Below are 20,635 nucleotides of genomic sequence, written 5' to 3' on the forward strand. Positions count from 1 at the left end.
AAAGTGAAACTCTTAAAAGTAATGAAAATTTAAAGAAGTAAAATTGAGAGATGAATGGGGATAAGATGAGAGGAAGGGAGGGATAGAAAGGAGACCTGAAAAACAAAAAAATAAAAATACTTCAAATAATTTATAGGTATAAATAGATAATACTGCTATTAAGGAATTTAATCCTAAGAGGTTTTGAATTTAGTAATACGTTTTTGGATTAAGAATGTACACAATGGGGGATAAGGTCTTATAATCAATGACAGGTATATAGGAGGTGAACAGAACAACAAATAATTCATGCAAAAAGAACTAAAGATGAAAAAGTAAAACGAATGAGAAAGAAAGAACAAAAAAGACCAACAGGTCAGTAAACATTTTTTTTTAAAAAAAGCACACACACACATATACACCTAAAATAAAAGTTATAAGAGGAAAAAAATTAATAAAAACAATTTTTATAATTAAAAAGTAAAAATTTAAAAAAGATACAAAAAAAGACTTCTTTGATTTTGTTTTTGGGGGGTTGATGGGATGATCCTATATCTCCCTTGTGTCAGTAACCAGTCTCTCGGTGGAGTCTCTGGTTTGCTTGTGGTGTTTGGTTTTCTGTGGCTTGATTGGTTTCTTAATTCAATTTGTTTGGGCAGGCAGAAAAAATTCTGTTGGTTTACCCAGAAGTTTGTGATCCCCTCCCAGGCTAGTTCAGTGGGAGGGAGATCTGCTTTGAGTATCACAAAAGAGGGAAGTGGCTGTTTCCTCTAGTTTGGAGTTGCTGTGATAAGGCTGGGTTCTGGGTAAAGTTGAGGCCTTTCAGCAAACAGTAGCTTTTCCCTGTGGGGCTAGCTTCTGGGACATTCACAGAGCCCAGCCTGGAGCAATGCTCAGGGTTTATGTTTACTGAGTTTCAATTGATTGTCAGTGCTGCTGTAGGGAGGGTCAGCCGCTGGCTCTGTTTACTCAGTGAAGAAAGCTACTCCTTCTTGGGTGTAGCTTTCTCTGCCTCTTTGTGGTGACTTTCCCATGGGTGGAGTTGAGAATGGCAGATCAGGGTAGGTACTTGTGACTCGCTAAAAGACTCTTTTGTTTTCATCAATGAACTGAGTTGGATCTAGCTGCTTAGCCTGGCCTTTGTCTACATCAAAGATGGATATCTCCGGTGTTGGAAGGAGGGGTGGCCTTCCCTCCTCTGCTCCCTTTGAAAAGGAGTGAAGATGTCAGTTTTGTACTCACGCTGGAGTGTTGGTTCCTGGGTAGCCTCTGGTCTGCTATCTGCAGGATGATGATATCTGCTACTTGTCAGTTCTTGCTGGTGTTGAGTAAAATCTGCTCGCCCGCTGCATCTGACACATTTGTCCCAGACTCTCTGGGTTGTAGTTATGGCAGCTATGGATGCCACCACAGCCGGCACAGAAACCTCAGCCATGGCTGCTGGAAAATGCTCAGATCTGTCTCCTTACCTGGATTTTCCCTCTCTGCCCAAACTCTCTGTACTGTGATGGCACACTTGGTGTGCCTAGGACTGTTCACTGGAACACTTGAACTGCTTTCTATGTGAGAGCTTGTTTAGCCACCAGATTCTCCTCCGCCATCTTCTCGAAATTTCTGAAGGTGTTTAAATATTACTGGAATTGTTTTGGAATAAATAATGTTCACCTTGACTATCTTGAGAAAGGAAAATTGGTTTCTCAGCACTATAGGTAAGAACTTGAGTGAAAGAAACAAAAGGAAAAATGAGGAACAACTCAACACATTCATTCAAAAGAACCAAAACAACCCAAGAAAACACAAATTAACTCAGTACTCAAGAACCTGCAGGAAATGCAAAGATTTTTTAAAAAATAGCTATGATAAGCTTATGAAAATCCTGACTACATGGGAGTCTACTATTGTGAGGATAGTGGTTAAAGCTCAGACTGGACAGAAAGATCTGTACATAATGCAGGCACTTGTTATTCTAAATTCCAGGAAGAATAATATGAAGTAGACTGAGCCCACGATCATACACAAGTAGGAAGCAAGATTCTATCTGAAAGTTAATCAGGACAATTTAGGGCTGGGGGCATGGCAAAGTGGTAAGAACATCCATTTAGGAGACACAAGACACTCAATTCAAATTCCAATATTATGGGTATTAAAGAAAAAAAGCTATGACTTTATATAATGGGAATAATTACAAGATTTGAATATTTGAGTGGAGAAAAATCCATGAGAGAGATAGAGTTTACCCATATTGCAATACTTTCTACATAAGTGATAATATTATGTGGTACTCCAGACATAACAGAGTTACCTTGCAAATGAGCATGGATGTGCATTTGGGTGAAGGTAATACTCTATTTACACAGGTGTAAATTAAATACTTTTTGGGGGTAGATTTTAGTTCTTCTACTAAGAGCCTAGGTGATATCTCTGAGTCTTTTCTCTCAAGGCTATCACTCTACTACTTTGAGCCATAGTTCCAATTCTGATTTTCTGTTGGTTGTTTGGAGATAAGAGGCTCATGGACTTTCCTGACCAGGATGGCTTCAAACCATGATTGTCAGATCTCAGCCTCCTGAGTAACCAGGATTCCAGGCCTGAGTCGTCCATGTTTTTAGTAATTTAGTAAATTGTACAGTTACAGAAGTTCTAATTTATCATTATAACCTTTATAATATATATGTGTATATTTATATCAATGCATACATATAGAAATATTTTAACATAATTTCGTATCTATAGTAGATTTATGAAATCATCCTTCATAATAAAATAACATGGAAACAAGTTTAATGAGGAGCAAAGCAAAGGGAATTGTCAGGTTTCTTGTTGTTGAATGAAATATGAATTGTGAGAATCGGTTTGAGAAAACCATTTAACAAAATGGATAATGACTATTAATTCCAATCCCTTTAGTTGCCCATATTGTGCATCCTCACACATGAGTGTCAAAGTCAAACCACACTTTTTTGTCTTTGTATTTAAATCACATGTTATAATTTAGGGGATAGGTGAAGTAATCAAATAAAGATTAAAATAATAGTAAATGTGGCTATGGGTTAGAGCTGAAAATTATTTTAAATATGATAATAGCTAATTAAATTCCATATCTCTTAGTTTTACTCTATTGTCATATACCTCATTCCCACATTAGGAAAGTACATAGAAGGTTCTCACTAAATTATGTGTAAAATTATGAAAAAATGTATTAAAAGAATATGGGCACATCGGGGCTGCGAAAGTGGCTTAGTGGTAGAGCTCTTGCCTCACATGCATGAGGCCCTGGGCTTGATACCTCAGCACCACATAAGCAAAAAAAGAAAGCCAGAAATGACGCTGTGGTAGATTGCTAGCCTTGAGCAGAAAAGCTGAGGGACAGCGCCAGAGGGGCCCAGTGTTCAGGCCCCTGGACCGGACAGAGAAAAACAACAACAACAAAAGAATATGGGCACAGTGTGGTTTTAGCTGATTGAGACCTGTAGGGGGTAGTGTGTTTATGAGGACCTGAAAAACATTGTGATGGAGATGAAGGAAGGGATGTGCTAATTCTGGCAAATTGGCTAGAGGATTGCTCCCAGAAAAATAGTGATGAATTCTTCTAAAAGGTTAGAGTAAGATCACTCTCACAATCATGTTCACTACTGTACTATTCACCGTAGAGAATTTATGGAAACAGCCCAGACACACTTTAGTAGAGGGATGGTTGGAGAAAGTGTTGCACATATACACAATTGGATTGCACCCATCCATTGTAAAGACTGTTACAACATTTGCAAAGAAATGGATAGATCTAAAATTATGTTAAGTAAACGACGTCACAGCCAGACACAAAAAGGTCGCATATTTAGAAGTCAGAATTTTATGCAAGTTAAACAACAGTATTAATCAAAGCATGCTATTTGTAGAGGAGTATTTAACAGGTGTAATTTCTTATAAAATTGAACTTTTAATCCAACAAAATGAATACCAGGAGACTACCACTTGGAAAATGTGAGGGGAAGTCAAAGGGAAGAAATAAAGAGACTTATGGAAGTAGAGAGTGAAGCCATAATATTCAATGCAGATAATATGAAACTAGTAAAAACGAAAGTGGGTTGAGGTTTGGAAGGATGTGAGAAAGTTGTGTAAAGATCCATTGTACTTATAAACTGATTCGTTGAATGGAAATCCCTTTGTACAACTATTTAATAAAAATATAATTAAAAACAATGGAGACATCTGATCATAAACCATGAGTCAATATGATAATTTTCTTCTCAGAAATTTTCTTTGCAGGTATTTTCCTCATAATGTCAGAAAATTGAACAACGCAATGTATATCAATACATCACTTTGCATATCCTAAATAGACAATATAAAAATCACAGTAAAAATATTAGAATATATCACATGATAAAATAACAGGTAGAAAGTATCAAACTCTGATTATTTTTCCAAGTACTTTACATTTGGTACCTAATTTAATCCTCACAATAATTCCATAAAGTGGAACTACTTCTATTTTTAATTCTAAGATGGTGATATTTAAGTCTTCAGAGTTGGAATTACTAGTACAACATTGTACACATGGTAAGTGTTAGCCTGCGTTCCATTCCCACCATATGAACTAACCTCATTCTATTTTATAACTAAATACCAGCACTCAGTCTACTAATTCTAGGAAAATTCCCAAAATTATTGTGCACACTGTAATAATATTTCATTTTATCTTTGTTAGAAAATAGGTAACTAAGTTGTACACCGGTGGCTCACACCTATAATGCTAGCTACATAGGAGGCTGAGATCTGAGGATTGTGGTTCAAAGCCAGCTCGGGCAGGACAGACTGTGAGTCTTTTATCTCTAATAAACTACTAATAAACTGGAAGTGGCACTGTGGTCCAAGTGGTAGAGCGCTCGCCTTGAGTGGAAGAGCACAGGGACAGCACCCAAGCCCAGAGTTCAAGCCTCATGACCAACAACAACAAAAAAAGAAAATAAGAAGTAACTGTAATATGAAAACTCCAAGTTCATAATCAATTTATACCTCCCTGGTGAAAGGAACTGCTAAACTATAACATTCTTGATTTCTAGCTCAAAATAGTAGAAATCATATTTTATCCCTTCACTCAACACTGCACTGCCTGGGGACCCCATCTCTGGTTAACACAGTCTTACTGAAAGAATGACCTGCCCAATTTCTGATGGAAATAGATTGCAGGTCTTTTGGAGCAATTGTTTCCACATTGTAGCTCACCTAAATTGTTTACCATTAGAAGTATTTTCATTGCTTTTTATACCCAACATTTTGAGAGAAATGTACTACTTTAAAATGTTATTAAAGAAAGACTGATATAAAAATCACATTTGACCCCAGATACATATTTTACCTTTCATATACCCAAAAATGCAGTCTTACATATCATTAATGTTAGGAACGAGAGGATAAAAATCATAGACACCAAGACCTAATTTTGAATCAAAGACTCTCCAACTTGTGAATAAAATTGGTTTAAAAAGAAATCAATACTACTGCATTTTTAAGTCCCTATGAAAAGGATAATGATTCCCTATGATAATGATAATGATAATGATACACTATTAACACTTAAAAATAACTCATTTTCTTGGAAGTAGGACAAAAAACACATGGTTAACCCTAATCATTTTAAAAGACCTTTACTTATACTAAAAGTTCTCTCATAACTATAAAGATTCTAAAACTAACTGAAGTAGAGAAGAAATAATTTAACTGCATCATCTACATTCAATGGACTATTAATTCAAAACAAAATTATACTAATAATTAGCTTACCCAATTCACTTACATTCTTTTATTCTATTCCATTTATTTTCATAAAAACTGGGTTTCCATAAAATGAAGCATAAAAATGCATAAGAACCCACTTACATTTTCAGATCTTAACAATATTTATTTCAGAAATTTTAGCTCTACAGTAAATGACATGAAAAAATACTAAAATATTCAAAGGATTTTCAGAAATTGCAAGACTTGCTCTGGGATGTTATGTATATTGGAACAGATATTCAAAAAGCCTTATTTGTTAAAGTTGCCATAGTTAATCCCACAAAAGGGCCATTAGTAAAGATACCTGTGCATGTACAAAACACCTTCAAATGCACCCACAATCTGGACATGACACTTGCTTTTTGTTTGTTCGTTTTTGAAAGGAATACCTAACAAGCATATCCACAATACTTATTTTCAATGAATAAGATGGGATAGTCAAACATAATATGGGTTGGATTATCTCTTAGTGAGAATAAATATAATCTTGCAAAGAAAGTGATTTTCAACAGAAATCCGGAAAGAGTTTATCCAACTTGTGTTTCACAGGAATCACCAGAGAATAATACCTGTTTGTTCAAGTCGGTCCAAATCACTCCATGAGTGTACCTTAAAAGTATAACCAATTTAAGAGGTCAAATACGTGTTTTGTACTGACAATCATCTTATAGCAATAACTTACTAATTATGTCTGTATCTTCTTATCTAACATACAATAAAAGCTGAAAGCGGTCTCTTTTTCTAACTTAATATTGTAAATGCTTTGATTATGATGTTATTATTAGACAAATAATATGTACAAAGGGTGGTTCCACTGAAATGACATGACAGAACACTGATAAATAAAAACATTGCAACACACTTAGCTTTTTTCAGCCTCACCCTGTCCACATTGGCAAGCAACATTGCAACAGCACATGCACACATATACACATACATACATGTTCGCACATGTACACACACATATACATGCATGCTAAATTCAGGTTTTTTTGTACAAAAAAGTCCAAATAAAATATTAGAGATTAGCACAAATGATAATATGCCTTATTACAAAATAATACATAAACCATTACCACGCATGTTACATTTTACCTGCCTCTCCACATGTGACCACTTAATTTATTTTTAATTAATTAATTACCTTATTAATTAATTTATTTGTTTGGTGCTAATACTGGGGCTTGAACTCAGGGCCTGGCTTTGTCCCAGAATTATTTTTTTTGTTTCAGTTTTCACAAGGCTAGCATTTTACTGCTTGTACAACAGCTCCATTTCTAGCTTTTGCTGGTTACTTTCAAATCAGACTCTAATGGACTTTTTTTTCTTGGTCTGCTTTCAAACCACAATGCTCAGATTTCATCTTTCTGATTAACTACTTCTAAAGACCTAAGCCATCAGTGTGGCTTCTACTTTTTCCTCTATAGTTATCTAATGTACATACTTAGATGGTAATTTTAAAATGAGAGTATAGAAGCAAGATGTACAGTGATGATACTGTCTTGTCAGAAATTCAAGTTAGTAATGTAAATTTATTCTTAAAACCATACACAAAAAATACCATGATATAGTGTAAGAGAACTCACTATTGAACATTTGAGTCTTAAGAGCTTTCTAATAGATCCATTATTTATTGGTACCCAACATTAGAAAAATGTATGAGGCATTGGTAAAATAGAAGTGTTTTGCATGACTACATACATTCTTTCTTTTTATAAGACACTTGCTTTCATCTAAAAAGTAGGCCTGTCTATTGTCTTCATGTGATTTTGATGATTGAAAGTGTTTAGTGAGAAGGTCAAAATGTATTAGTAGTCCTTCACTATCAATTCTCATTTTCTTCTTGGAGAATACAATGATCAAATCAATAGTTCAGAATCAGCAAGCAATACTTCAGAATCATGCTTCCAGTGCAAGTGGATCACCAGTAAGAAATCCTCAATACCAATTTCCACAAAGTTTTGTCACAGATACAATCTCCCTGCCTTCTCTAGCTGCTTTATTTTCTTATTCCTTCATTGTACAAGAAAAGTATGATTCAACTGATTTCAGTCAGATCTGTTACTAGAATTATCCATGATTTATTTTATTGTCTGTAATTTGGTAAAGTTATGTCTCTTTACATAGGCTACTAAAAATGTATTTACTAATTTCAAGTAAATACATAAATTCTATTTCCATCTCTTTTAAAAATAAAATTTTGTCTGTTCTACAAATTGATCAGAGGCATGGATTTTGTGGCTAGCTAGGTCATTACACATCTGACTCTTTCTTTCTCTCTACTTTTCATGGTTCTCATAATATGACTGCTCCATAATTATCCTCATTTATTTTGCTTTTATATTTTTGGTTGCATCATTTCACTTTTTGCTCTGCCATTCCCCAAATCATTTATATAGAAGGCATTATTTCCTATTTTCTCATTCCTAGAATAAGTTGCACATGAAGACATCACTGGTCCTCATTTTCAGTGTGTATGTAGAATACGGAGGAACATCTTTCCTCTGCTCTCCATCAATTCCCTACTCTCCATTTAGAATAATTTCGAATAGTAAAATTGGAAAAAGAGAAAATAAATCATGTGAATAAACAGTTGCAGAAAATTCACCAGATATTTCTGACCAGTTCAACCAATATGAACTAGTAGGGAAATACGTGGACACCTCATTCCCACTGGCACTCAAAGTCTCTGGTTAGGCAATTCTTAGGAATATGGGGAACAAGATGAAAAAGTAAGGAATGGTATCAATTGCAGGAAAAAAAATTGGAGAAGGATCCAAGCAATTTTCTTCATTGGGCTGCCGAAAATATTTCAGCTTATTACAATGCGGAGATTTCTTTCCCAAAAGGCCACTCATGTGAATAGCAGGGATGATGATGAGTATACCCCTCTTCGAGAAGCCTACAGTGGACACTTAGACATTGTCAGTGAGTTGGTGTCTCAAGTGGCACATGCAATAACTGTAGATGACTGCACACCCCTGCACAGTGCATATACGTGGAATAATACCAGAGTGGCTTCTTTCTTACTTCATCATGATACAGATACCAATGCCCAAACTAATGGACTCTTTTTTTAAATTTTTTTTTGGTCTGGTCTTGGGGCCTGAACCCTGGGCCTGGACGCTGTCCCTCAGCATTTCAGCTCAAGGCTAGCGCTCTACCACTTGAGCCACAGCATCACTTCCGGCTTTTTTTCTGCTTATGCGGTGCTGAGGAATCGAACCTAGGTCCTCATGCATGCAAGGCAAGCGCTCTACCACTGAGCCACCTTCCCAGCCCAAATATTTTTGTTTGTTTGATTTTTGTTGTGGTGGTGTTTTTTTTTTTTTTGGCATACATGGGGCTTGAGCTTTGGGCTTGGGTGCTGTTTCTGTGCTCTTCAGGTCAAGGGGAGCACTCTACTACTTGAGCCACAGTTCCATTTCCCCAAACTAAAGGACTTTTGACAGCCTTACATCTTGCTTTCGAGAATTGAGATAGTAAAGATATGCTGGATAGCCTTCTGTTGAACCATTATATGAAACCAGGCCTGAAGAACAATATAGAAGAAACTGTATTTGATATTGCCAAAAGGATAATTATGTATCACTACCTCTATGAAGTTGTGAAAGGCTGTACAAATTGTTCACCGACGTCCTAATGGTCGGGTTAAGGTTCTTAAATTTCAAAAATGCAAGTCCATCTTTTGTGTCCCTACAAAACATTTTCACAATCCAAATAAGAGCAATATCTTTTTTTTTGGTCAATCATGGGGCTTGAGCTCTGGGCCTGGGAGCTATCCCTGTGCTCTTCAGCTCAAGGTGAGCTCTGTACCACTTGAGACAAAGCTCCACTTCCAGTTTTCTAGTGGTTTATTTGAGATAACAGTACCACAGACTTTCCTTCCCAGGCTGGCTTTGAACCATGATCCTCAGATCTCAGCCACCTGTGTAGCTAGGATTATAGGCATGAGCCACCAGTGCCCGGCAGCACCAATATTTTACTGTAAAAATTCATGGATTCCGTGGAATTCTTCCAAGTGAATTTCCTGCCTTGGATGTAAAAATGTATTCAATAGTTTTTGTATACATGTATAATAATTTCTTCAGAGTTTGTGATTTTTTAATCAGAAATAATTTTAATTTACCTGTTGAAATGAGTAGTACAGAAACTAAAATATTTCTGATGCTTGTCTGAAAAAGTATATTTTAAAATATTCTATATTCTATGTTTGCATAATGTTCATAATTTATTTTCTCCTAGATATACTTTGAATTCTACATTATTTTATAATATATAGGTTCATTAATGTGTCCTTTCTGATTGCATTCCATATAGAACAGTTTGATTCCTTTTTTTCTAGGTGTTAATATTATTTTTCTTTGGGATAAAATGTCAGTGATGTCTAATTTGAAAAGTTTTGTAAAGTTTATGCTATGTAAACGCCTTTCTGAGGTGAAGATTTAATACACTGATGTCAAACTAAATTTAATAATATGAATTACGTGTATTGTTACACTTGTAATTTTGTAATCAACTTTTTAATAACTGTTTTTCATTTCTTGCATCTGAAGAATGAAAAATATGGAATACTTCTCAAATTTTCATATTATCCTTTTGCAAGTGCCATGTTAATCTCTGTATTGTAATTTGAGTATACGTGCTGCTGAAGCACGTAATATCCTCTAAATTTAAGTAGTTAATGATGCAATCTTTATACAGGCTTATATCTATGGGTGCCTACTTGTAAGAAGGAAACCTTATTGTTCCTAACAATGCTATCGATCTTATTTCCCTTAAATTCTGTGAATAGTGGAAAAAAATTATATTGATCAGTCGATTGCTCACATTTGCAAAATTTTTTTGTCAATGACTATATTAAGTCTTTTTATTTGGTATTTGATCATACTCTTAATTATTTATAGATATGTCCAAAGGTGATGGCTTTTTCAAGTACTTATTTATTCAACTGAATTAGCATTGTGGACCTAATGGATTCAAAGTAAGCATTGCTTAAGAGATACTTCTAAAATTCTTCAGCTGACAATTTCCCAAATGAGGTGTTACTGGAACAAATGTCTACCTGAGCCTTTACCCTTCTTCCATGTGGGAACAGACCAACTAGAATATCTTACCCTGACAGCAAAGATTTTCTTACTAGAACAAAACTAATCTTGGTTACAAGAGATCATAGAGAGATGAACCGTTCAAACAGAACTGTTCAGACTAGAAGGTATTTTATCAAAATATAATTGTTTATTATACCTTCCATTTCAAAAGTAGCTAAAGCCAAGAAGGTGCAAAAATTGTTCATATGCATGATTACTTTTTGTTCTGGCCTGTCTACGATCCAACCAGGCAGGAAATTACACTACTGCCTTTTTATAACCAAATATTTTCAGAGTTACAGGAGAAGTGCATATGTTTCTCCTCGTTATTAGGCATTAAATTGATAATGTTTTAATCACAGAGTTTCCTCTTTCCTCCATGCTGTAAATCTACAAATGGTAAAACTTTAGGTCTAACTCTATCAAACACTGAGGTAGAGATAATGGAATAATACTTTAAAGCAGAGTTGCCTTTGATACAGTAACTACAACAGAAAAATGCAAAATGTGTGCCTTTTAAATATATATAGTCATACATTTTACATTTATATGTGCTGATTTTATATTTCACACAATGAAACTTACTAGAATTAGTTGATAATTTGACAAATAAATTGATATTTACTTTTTTCCAATAAATAGAATTGGAATATAAATAATTAGGTTTAAAATATATATTAGACTATAAAAAGTATCAATGCAATGTTTTTAGTATAAACTTGTGATACATTATAACTGTTCTTTGCCTTCTGAATCCAAATGGTAAAAAAACAATGTTTTCCTCTAATCTGTAATGGATTTTACTCTGCTGCTCTGTTTATTGTTTTAACTCGCCTGTCCCAAACTGTTTTTCTCCATACTTCTGAAGCATTCCTACTGATTATTCCCAAATTTTGCTAAGATGTCTAAAAAATATTATTTTTCTGCAGTACCCATGGGTCCTAGGATCCCAGGTCCCAGATACCTGCATCATCAGATAACAGGGGCAAGACTTTTCACCAAGGCCCATGAAACATATCAACACAAAGTAATTGAAGACCCATCTCAATTTCGCATTTCCTATATTTCAGGGCCCCAATTCCTTGAGATGCAGGAATTAGCAGTAAACAATTGTGAAATGCAAGGCAACTTAAAATGAAGGATGAGATCACAAAATTTGAGAGAAAGTACTGTAATTCAAACATTCAACTTACAGATGACCAGCCCATATGAGTGAACAAGTTCACAAAGTGTCATATGTTTATTTTTAATACCCCTCACCTATGATTAACGAAAGATTTTATTCCAACATAAGTGGGCCAAAAATAGTTCCTGGAAGGACAGATCCATAATTGGTCTACCAAAGCCCGAAAACTTGACTTAGAGGTCAAATGTAATTCAGAAAAACATTTGAAGCACTAAGGAGTGCTTCAAAACACTGGGACTTCAGTACAACATGGTTCTGTGGTATAAAAATGTCAATGGTAATCTACATTTAATCTGAAAGTATATTCATTTTCAAATATACTTTTTAAAATCAATTTCTCCAAAATAACATTTGACAAGTTGATGATACTTAGTGACATTACAAGTTTTTCAAGTGTAGGGAGCAAGTTAAATAGAGTTGAATTATTTATACAGCACTAATGCCAAACATGTTCAACCATTCATTAAAGTGTAGAAATACTACCACCCACAATTTGTGTTTTTCAGTAAGAGCCTTTCAGAAATGTGTTAAATAGATCAACCTCCTAAATTTCAAACCCAAACATTAGCTAATAAATTTCACCATTTAATAAGGTACATTTTAAAAAAATCACAAATAGTTGCCTTATTATATGTTATTTTATGTTTTCCCTCTGTCTAACATAGTAAGAAATATGACTTGAAGTCTTGAATATGGGTACTTATCAGAGATATGGCAAACATAGTATCTGTCTTCTACTTCTATCATATTCCTCTCTAGGAATAAATTTTAATTTTCTTCTATTTCCAAAACTTATAGGTAGTAGAAAATATTATTCCATGTAAAATAAAAGAATCACACCATTGTACAAAGCCATTTATAAAAATTCATAGTTAGGAATACATTCTAAGCCATTTTTTAACTTTCTTTTTGACTAAAGATTAACCTTACAAACAGTTGAGAATAAAATCATGTTTAGGTGCTTCCCATCTCCAGTCTTGCAAATTGTTGCTGAAGATGAATGAATTATGGAAATATAAACTGGCATCAGTTAAAGAATATGCAGGATTGAAACTCCATGGAATGTATATAAACTTTTCAAAGTATTAATAGACAGTTTAACAGAATGACAATCAGGAAGTTGAAACCAGAGAGGAATTATAGTAAAGACATAGAATGAATGAAAAATGAACAAGGGGCAGGTACAGTTAGAATACTGAATGTACACATATGATGAAGGAAGTGGTAAATTGGAAATAAATCTTGGAGAAAGGGTTGGTTGAGAATGATGGAAGGAGTGACTCTGATCTAGGAGCATTGGACAATTAGATGGATATATTTAATTGTAACACAATTGCACAACCCTTTAAAATTCAGTTAAAAAACACAACAAGAAACAAAAACACACAAAAATCACAACCAAACAGCAATCTCTAGAGAGTATGAATATGACCACTCAAAATTTTAATCAGTTAATGAAGGGCAGTCTTGGGAAAAGCAAACAAAGCTGTTCAAAGAGGGAAGTTTGGGATAGGGAGAATTTTGAACAGAATTAGATTGTCTAAGGTTATAAATCACCTATATCTGCTGCAAACAGTATCTTTCTTCTACGAGTTTTCTGTCTGAACTGGATAATCCAGTCCTGAGACACACTTGGTAGCTTGTGAGGTAGAATGGAAGAAACAAGATCAAGAACCCATTACTCCACTGGAGAGAAAACAATCCTCTATATTTTCTCTAATCTCTCTTCACTACTCTTTCTTGATACTTTTAAGTCAAATTGCTTTTGAATTATATTTTTTCTTCTTTCTTCTGGCAAAGTAATTGGTCAAAGTAATTTCATTAAATATTATTTGCCATTTTCTTCTTTCATGCTGTTTAATTGGCCAAGTGAGTCCATAAAACTTCCCTCTTGCATTTGGTTGCCATGAAACAACATCTATGTTAATGAGGAGAAATCTAAAGTAAATCTTTGTCTCCAGAAAACTGTCCAAGAGGCTGTGATCACAAATATTTGGCTATATATTTTTTCTTTTACCTTGAAAGACTTCTTGTATCTAAAGTGCCCACAAAAATAAGTACTCCATCACTTGTTGGTTCAATCAGAATTGTCTAACCTCAAAGATATATTTGCTAACAAGATGCTTAGAGGAAACCAAAAAATACTGCACTTTTTATCTTCTCTCTTAAGATTCTCCTTAGATACCATATCAGGAACAGTGAAGTTATTCTATGCAAAATTATTTCACTAGATTATTTCTCTCTTGGTCTTGCATTTGTTCACCAAGTTGTATGGAGGAGAATAGAGTTAAATCACCGATACCTTGGAAGAAAGTGTCTGTTACAAAAGGACAATGCTTCTATGTCCTACTTCTATGTCCTCTTATCTTTTGCAGGAGTTCCAATTAATCACAGGTTCTTGGCTTCAAGTCTGGTGAAGCTGAAGGACCATATGGGCTCCACCACTGCTACATCTTCATTATTTCTCTTTTAAAACTCTTTAAGTTGCCTCATTTGGATGTGGAATATATTTTCATGTCTTCATTCAATCAGTTCTGCATTGTAGTGAGCCAAATGCACTCTGTAAAATCACTTTAGGGAGTAAAAATACTAACACAATTTATATCAAAAAGTTTTGGCCTCCCTTCACTGCTGAAGTCATTATGCTTAGCTAAGGCTTCTAAGAAATTTTTTTTATTATTTTTTCCATTTGCTCAATTCTTTTCTAAACTTTTTGGCATATGTAATAAAAGAAGTCTTCACTATCTCAAATTAATAAGAATATTATTTTTTGTGAGCCACTTAGAAATGTCAAATCATTGGTTTGAATTTTCCAATCAGAATTTTTTTCTGTGTTTCACTGCTTCACGTCCAAAGACATTGTGGAAAGTGTTACAAACAGAAATGTGTAATACCAACACCTTCTTTTATTGTGGAGGGCATTTTCTCCCTAAATATTTTGACTCAAATTATCTTTTTCAGAGAATTACTGTTTGGTTATTAAAGGTAAATTTACAAATTTTGATGCCTTATTTTTTTAAGAACTTTTAATTTAAATTCCAATACAATCTGGTTTCAAACAGTGAGAATATAGTTCCTGGGTAAGGACAATTCTAAGGGAACCTACAGGACTTACAGCAAGGTTTCTGAGGTTTGTTTGTTTAGTGTGAAAAAGAGCCATCTTCATCCACATTGCTCCCTCTCTACTAAGTCTCCTTGGATTTCTTTGCATGAAAACCTATTCTTCCAGGCAATTTTAAATTTTCTTAATAGGCTAAGTTGTTAAAAATTTTGAACAGTTAAATTTTACTTGTCATAACTTTAAAACCCTTGAAAATCCTTTATCAGAACCGCAAATTCACCAATCCTAATTCCACCTTTACCATCAAAATGTTAACATGCTGTTTTCATGATATAGTATCCATGCAGCTATTATTTTCTAGTGGCTTTGTTATGCGTATATATTACCATATTAGAAGATGCTAAGCAAAATGAATTAGAAAATAAAGAACCAGATTTTTTTTTCATTTGTGGTTGTTGTTTTTGATGAACTATGTGATTTCTGTTTTCTTTGGGGTGTTCCTCTATGGTTTATCCCTGCTGTATGGTGAGACAATGGTGAGCATAATGGTGAGACAAAGGACAAAAGGCAAATCAATGCAGTAGCAATACTCACAAGACAATATTTTGGAAATGTACTTCACAACTTGTGAGCGGTGAAGGGGTGAAGGAAAACTGTGAGAAAAATGAGGGAGTGTTACCAAGTTTGGAAAGTTATGATTTAGTACCTTACAATTATTGTAACCCCACTGTACATCTTTTTTATAATAAAATTGAAAAAATAAGCTGCATAAAATATAATTTCACTGTATTGGCACAGTAAATAATATTCTTTATGTAGTAACATTTTAAAAATCAATACTATTTGGCATCTACTTTGAATTAATTACCCCTTCTTTATCAGAGGGTAATCAACTTGCATGTTATCCAACTAGACAATATTTTCACAATATACTTGCCAAATTTTTCAAAAAAGAATAAATTTAGTATTTTCTCATTCTAAAACAGAAAACAGTTTAATGCTATGGAAACCCATAACTTTTAAAAGTAAGTAAGTTTTTAAGAGGACAGAATATATGTGTTCTTCAAAATTCCTATGACTAATAACTACTCATTTTTAAATTCTCAACATACCTAAGAGATTCAAAACAGTACCTGTTTGCATGTTATGTACTTCTGCAATAGATGCAGTTTCCAATGGGATGTTACAGATTGAGAAGTAAATAGAAAAATAGCCACATTCTGATAGAGGATAAAACTGTGAAGCATGTGTAATAATTAATTATTCAAGAGTAAGCAATTTTTTATAAGAGTAAGCTATTATGTCTATGACCATCAATCCCAAGATTTATGCCATAAAGTCATACTAGCCCAACAGTTTCCAACTTGTAAGGGACACCTTAAAATTCCTTAATTCACATCATGAATACCTTATCTCTATTTTGAAAAAATACTACACCTCTGCTAATGTGACACCCTCCTTGTTCTGAAAAGAACACCACCATAAACTGAGCTGCATCATTTTTCCTCCACTGGTATTCTTGACATGAGAACACTTGCAAATATTATTTATATTTATACTTTTAAGTTATCATAGATATTCACTATGCTAAGATAGGAAAATTATGATTCAAAGCTCACCCAGGCAGGAAGGTTTCTTAGAATCTTATCTCCAAAAACTTCTCCACAAAAGCCAGACTCAAGTGGCACTGAGGTTGAAGTGGTAGAGCATGAGCCTTGAGCATAAACAGGCTCAGAGACCCTATCCAGGCCAAGAGTTCAAGCTCTAGGACGAACCAATAAAACAAAAACAAAATTGAACCCAAACCTAGCATTTTTCTCCATGTATACAGAGGAACGTAAATAAGGAAATGGCTTCCTGTGGTACATATAGGGAGAAGAAAGCAGATGTCACACAATTACTCTCTTCATACCATATTAAACCAAACCCTTAAAAAATTGGTTTTTCTAAATATATAAATTAATGTCATCCATTTCTTGGCAACCCTGTCTAGATCATTCATATTAACATGGTATACATGAACTGTGCGAATTATCTATTAACTATGTTCTAAATATAACACTATTGAAATAATATCTAGGCAAATAGAATGCCAGAATCTTTTGTGAATTTTTCAAATAATCCATCTACTTAAAAAGAATTTTGTAGTATCCTATAGAATATGAAATTACAAACAAAACCAAAAAATATATTTTAAATCTAAATTCTAATTTAACAAGGTCTACAGAGTCCTACATTAGACGAACTTTGCTATTTCTCCAGACTTAAGCTTTTGTAATCCTTCAACATTTATTTGGAATCCAACAGAATGAGGCTTACTTACTTCTGCAAGTTTTTGGATGGGAATCATGAGCTATTTTGCATCTAGGAATGTTCTGTAATGATGAGAGCATCTAAAAAACAAGTGAGGCTATGTATGAGTTGCATTCAATAGGAACTTGACTTCTCAAAACATAATGACAAAATTAGGCCAAACTTTCAACTGTGTATTCGTTTTTTGTTGATGGTTTGTTTTACTGAGACAAAATTATTCTACCTGGTCCAGGAAGATATCGTTAGGTAATTCTACTCTCTAATCTCGTGCATGAGTGCTAGAATTCCAGGCTTGTATCACATTGCCCTGACATAGTTTGTTTTATTTTATCTAGAAACAGATTAGCAAATCTGAACTTCTCCTATAATCTTATCCACTAGACTGACTGCTGAGACTGTTTATGTACTATTTTCAAAGATGTTTTAACATTTTACACGGGATATGAACATTTTCAGATGCACCTGCAGGCTTCCCTGATTCATTCCACCATGTATCATATCCCGTTAATAATGGTTGCTTGACTTTCTTACTATCTCTGGTCCCTACCTGTGTAATATTCTCAAATTCTGGGGGAAAGTTCACTTGAAGGCTTTCTAATATTAAAAATTATCACTTGATTCTAGTCTTACTCAGGACCTATTTTCTATTGTTTTCTAACTTTCCTACATATTCTGAGAGTTGTTTCATTTGTATATTTTTGTGTGCACCTATAAATGCCTCTGTGTGTATGTGTATGTTTGTATGTATGTATGCAAAAACCTAAAGCTGTAATTCAGCAATCTTGCTCGTGACTGGTATCCCAGCTTTTGGCTGGTTAATTATAGGTAGTGTCTCAAAGCCTATACTGTCCAAGCTGGATGCAAATTGAACTTCCCAGACTCCTTTACGTTCTTAGGTTTTATTTTTCCAGGAGTATCAACTTTTAAACTTCAAACACTTTTGTGAGTGTAAAGTCTATCCTGTAGCCCAGATTTTTAACTCAAAATTCATATAAAGATAGATGGACATATACATTACATATCCTGAGTGTACACTGTTAGAAATGTGATCATAAACCAAGTTGTTGTGAGATGTGAGGATTGGGGTTTAAAGCCAGCACGGGTAGGAAAGTCCTGGAGACTCATTTCTCCAATAATTACCAGAAAACTGGAAGTGGCACTGTGGCTCAAGTGGAAGAGCACTAGCCTTGAGCTGCGTTTCAGAGGGACAGCGCCCTGTCCCATATTTCAAGTGACACGAAAAACAACAACAATAAAAAGGAATATAAGAAAAGGAAAGAAAAAGAAATGTGATCTTAGCCACCAGGTTCATTGCTAGTATAATTCCTGTTCCCTCAGGATAGACTCTTTTTTTCCAATTAAGTCTATTCTCCCATATGTGACTTGCATTGGAAACAGAATCATTCTTCCATTCTCCTTTTTGCACATTTACATGATTAGCAAGCGTGATTTAGAAAGGGAGTGGCCTCATGCTTCTTGTTCCACTTAGGAGTAATGCTTTCTCTATATCACTCCTATAAATCTACATACCGGACTTGGCTTTATTGTTTCAATGTTTTCTTATTTGTAGAGTCTTCTATATTGTATTGAACACTTATACATAAACAAAGAACTTCTTTTTCTCCTATAATTGCTATAGTTTCTCTTACTGTTAACTCATGTACACTTGGGAAATTAATGCACAGCATTTAGACTCACAAAAAATGATCTGAGAACCTTCTTCCCATTTAAAATTCACCTTAATTTACAGAGCACATAAGAAGTTTGAACAAAATATTCTCATGGATAATGTATTTATAAGCAATTTAAATTTCAATTCTCTTTACTAAGTTGTCTCTGAAACATGTTTTACCTCATGTGCAAAAGTGTCTTTGTGCTATTTCAATGAAGCCAGAAAACATTCATTTTTTTCTGGAGCAGCACCATAGATTGTTCATGGAAGTAAGTGGAAGTAACTGTTACTGGATGTGGAAACTGATCCCAGGAGAGGAATTGAACATTGAGAAATGATAAAGTTCAAGTTAACTATTACTTTCCTTTTTACTGTACAAGAAAAGAATCCAAGGCTGGAAGGAAAATCTGTCCCTGATTTTTGGGTGTGTCCTTTACTCATATAAAACTTGTCTGTAAACTTCTGGTTGAGAGTATTGCAAAAGGAAACAATATGCCATTTGAAGGCCAGCATAGAACAAAAGGAAGTAACTTTGTTTTAAAAGTGTTCTACTGCAAAGAAGCAAAGATATGGAGGTTTTAAAGCGTCTTATGGATGGATGTTTCACTCCTGAGATGATTCTCTTGTTGCAGGAATCAGTTATCAATTCCTTTAGTCTGGTCTTGAGTTTTCCATAGCAATAAGGATTCCAAAATATCAGGATCCAGTGAGTATGATCAGCAAAAGCAGCCTCTTCTCAGACCGCTACTATTTTAAGGAGAGTCCCAAAAAAATACTCAGGGTTTATTTTGTTTGCTTGTTTGTTTAGTTTGTGCTGGTTCTGGGACTTGAACTTAGAGACTGGCCCCTTTCCCTGAACAGTTGTCTTTCTTTCACACCTGGCCCAAACCTATTGCTCCACTGCTTGAGCCAAAACTCCACTTCTGGATTTTTTGGTGTTTAATTACAGATAAGTGTTTGACAGACTCTCTTGCCTGGGTTGGCTTTGAACTAAGACAGTAAGAAAGCTAAGTGACATCAACTGTATGGACTTCTCTTTTCAACCAAGAAATATTAGAAGAAGTTTATTATAAAGCTAATATTTGACAATTTTTAAAGAAGAGAATATGTTTAGCAAAGAAGCCATAACAAATAACTCAGCAAAAGTAGGTGCACTACTAAATCATTTGGCAAGATTACTATTGACTTCATCATTCCTTTGGGGAAAACTTAAACCTATATTTGCACTTTTTTGTTGGTTGTGGGGATTGAACATTGATCCTGGCTACTGTGTCTCAGCTCTTCAGCACAGCTTGAGCACTCTACTACTTTAGCTACAGCACCACTTCCGGGTTTTGGGGGTTAATTGAAGATAAGTGTTTCATGGACTTTCCTGACCAGGCTGGCTTTGAACCACAACCTCTGGACTCAACCTCCTGAGTAACTAGGATTACAGGCATGAGCCACCATCACCTGGCTCATATTTGCATTTATGTGCACTTAATGTCACTATGTAGACAAAGAATGGAAATATGAACCAAATGATGTGACATTGCCGCTTTTCAGAATAATTAAGG

At 34.5% G+C, this 20,635-nt stretch overlaps 1 pseudogene; it reads right to left on the reverse strand.

Annotated features, from left to right (window-relative positions):
* Nucleotides 1-10,317: 10,317 nt before the first annotated feature.
* Nucleotides 10,318-10,414, reverse strand: LOC122106415 (annotated as a pseudogene).
* Between the last annotated feature and the right edge of the window lie 10,221 nt (nucleotides 10,415-20,635).

This window comes from Dipodomys spectabilis, unplaced genomic scaffold, assembly GCF_019054845.1.
Source record: "Dipodomys spectabilis isolate Male_0828 unplaced genomic scaffold, ASM1905484v1 ptg000040l, whole genome shotgun sequence".
NCBI classification, from domain to species: Eukaryota; Metazoa; Chordata; class Mammalia; order Rodentia; family Heteromyidae; genus Dipodomys; species Dipodomys spectabilis.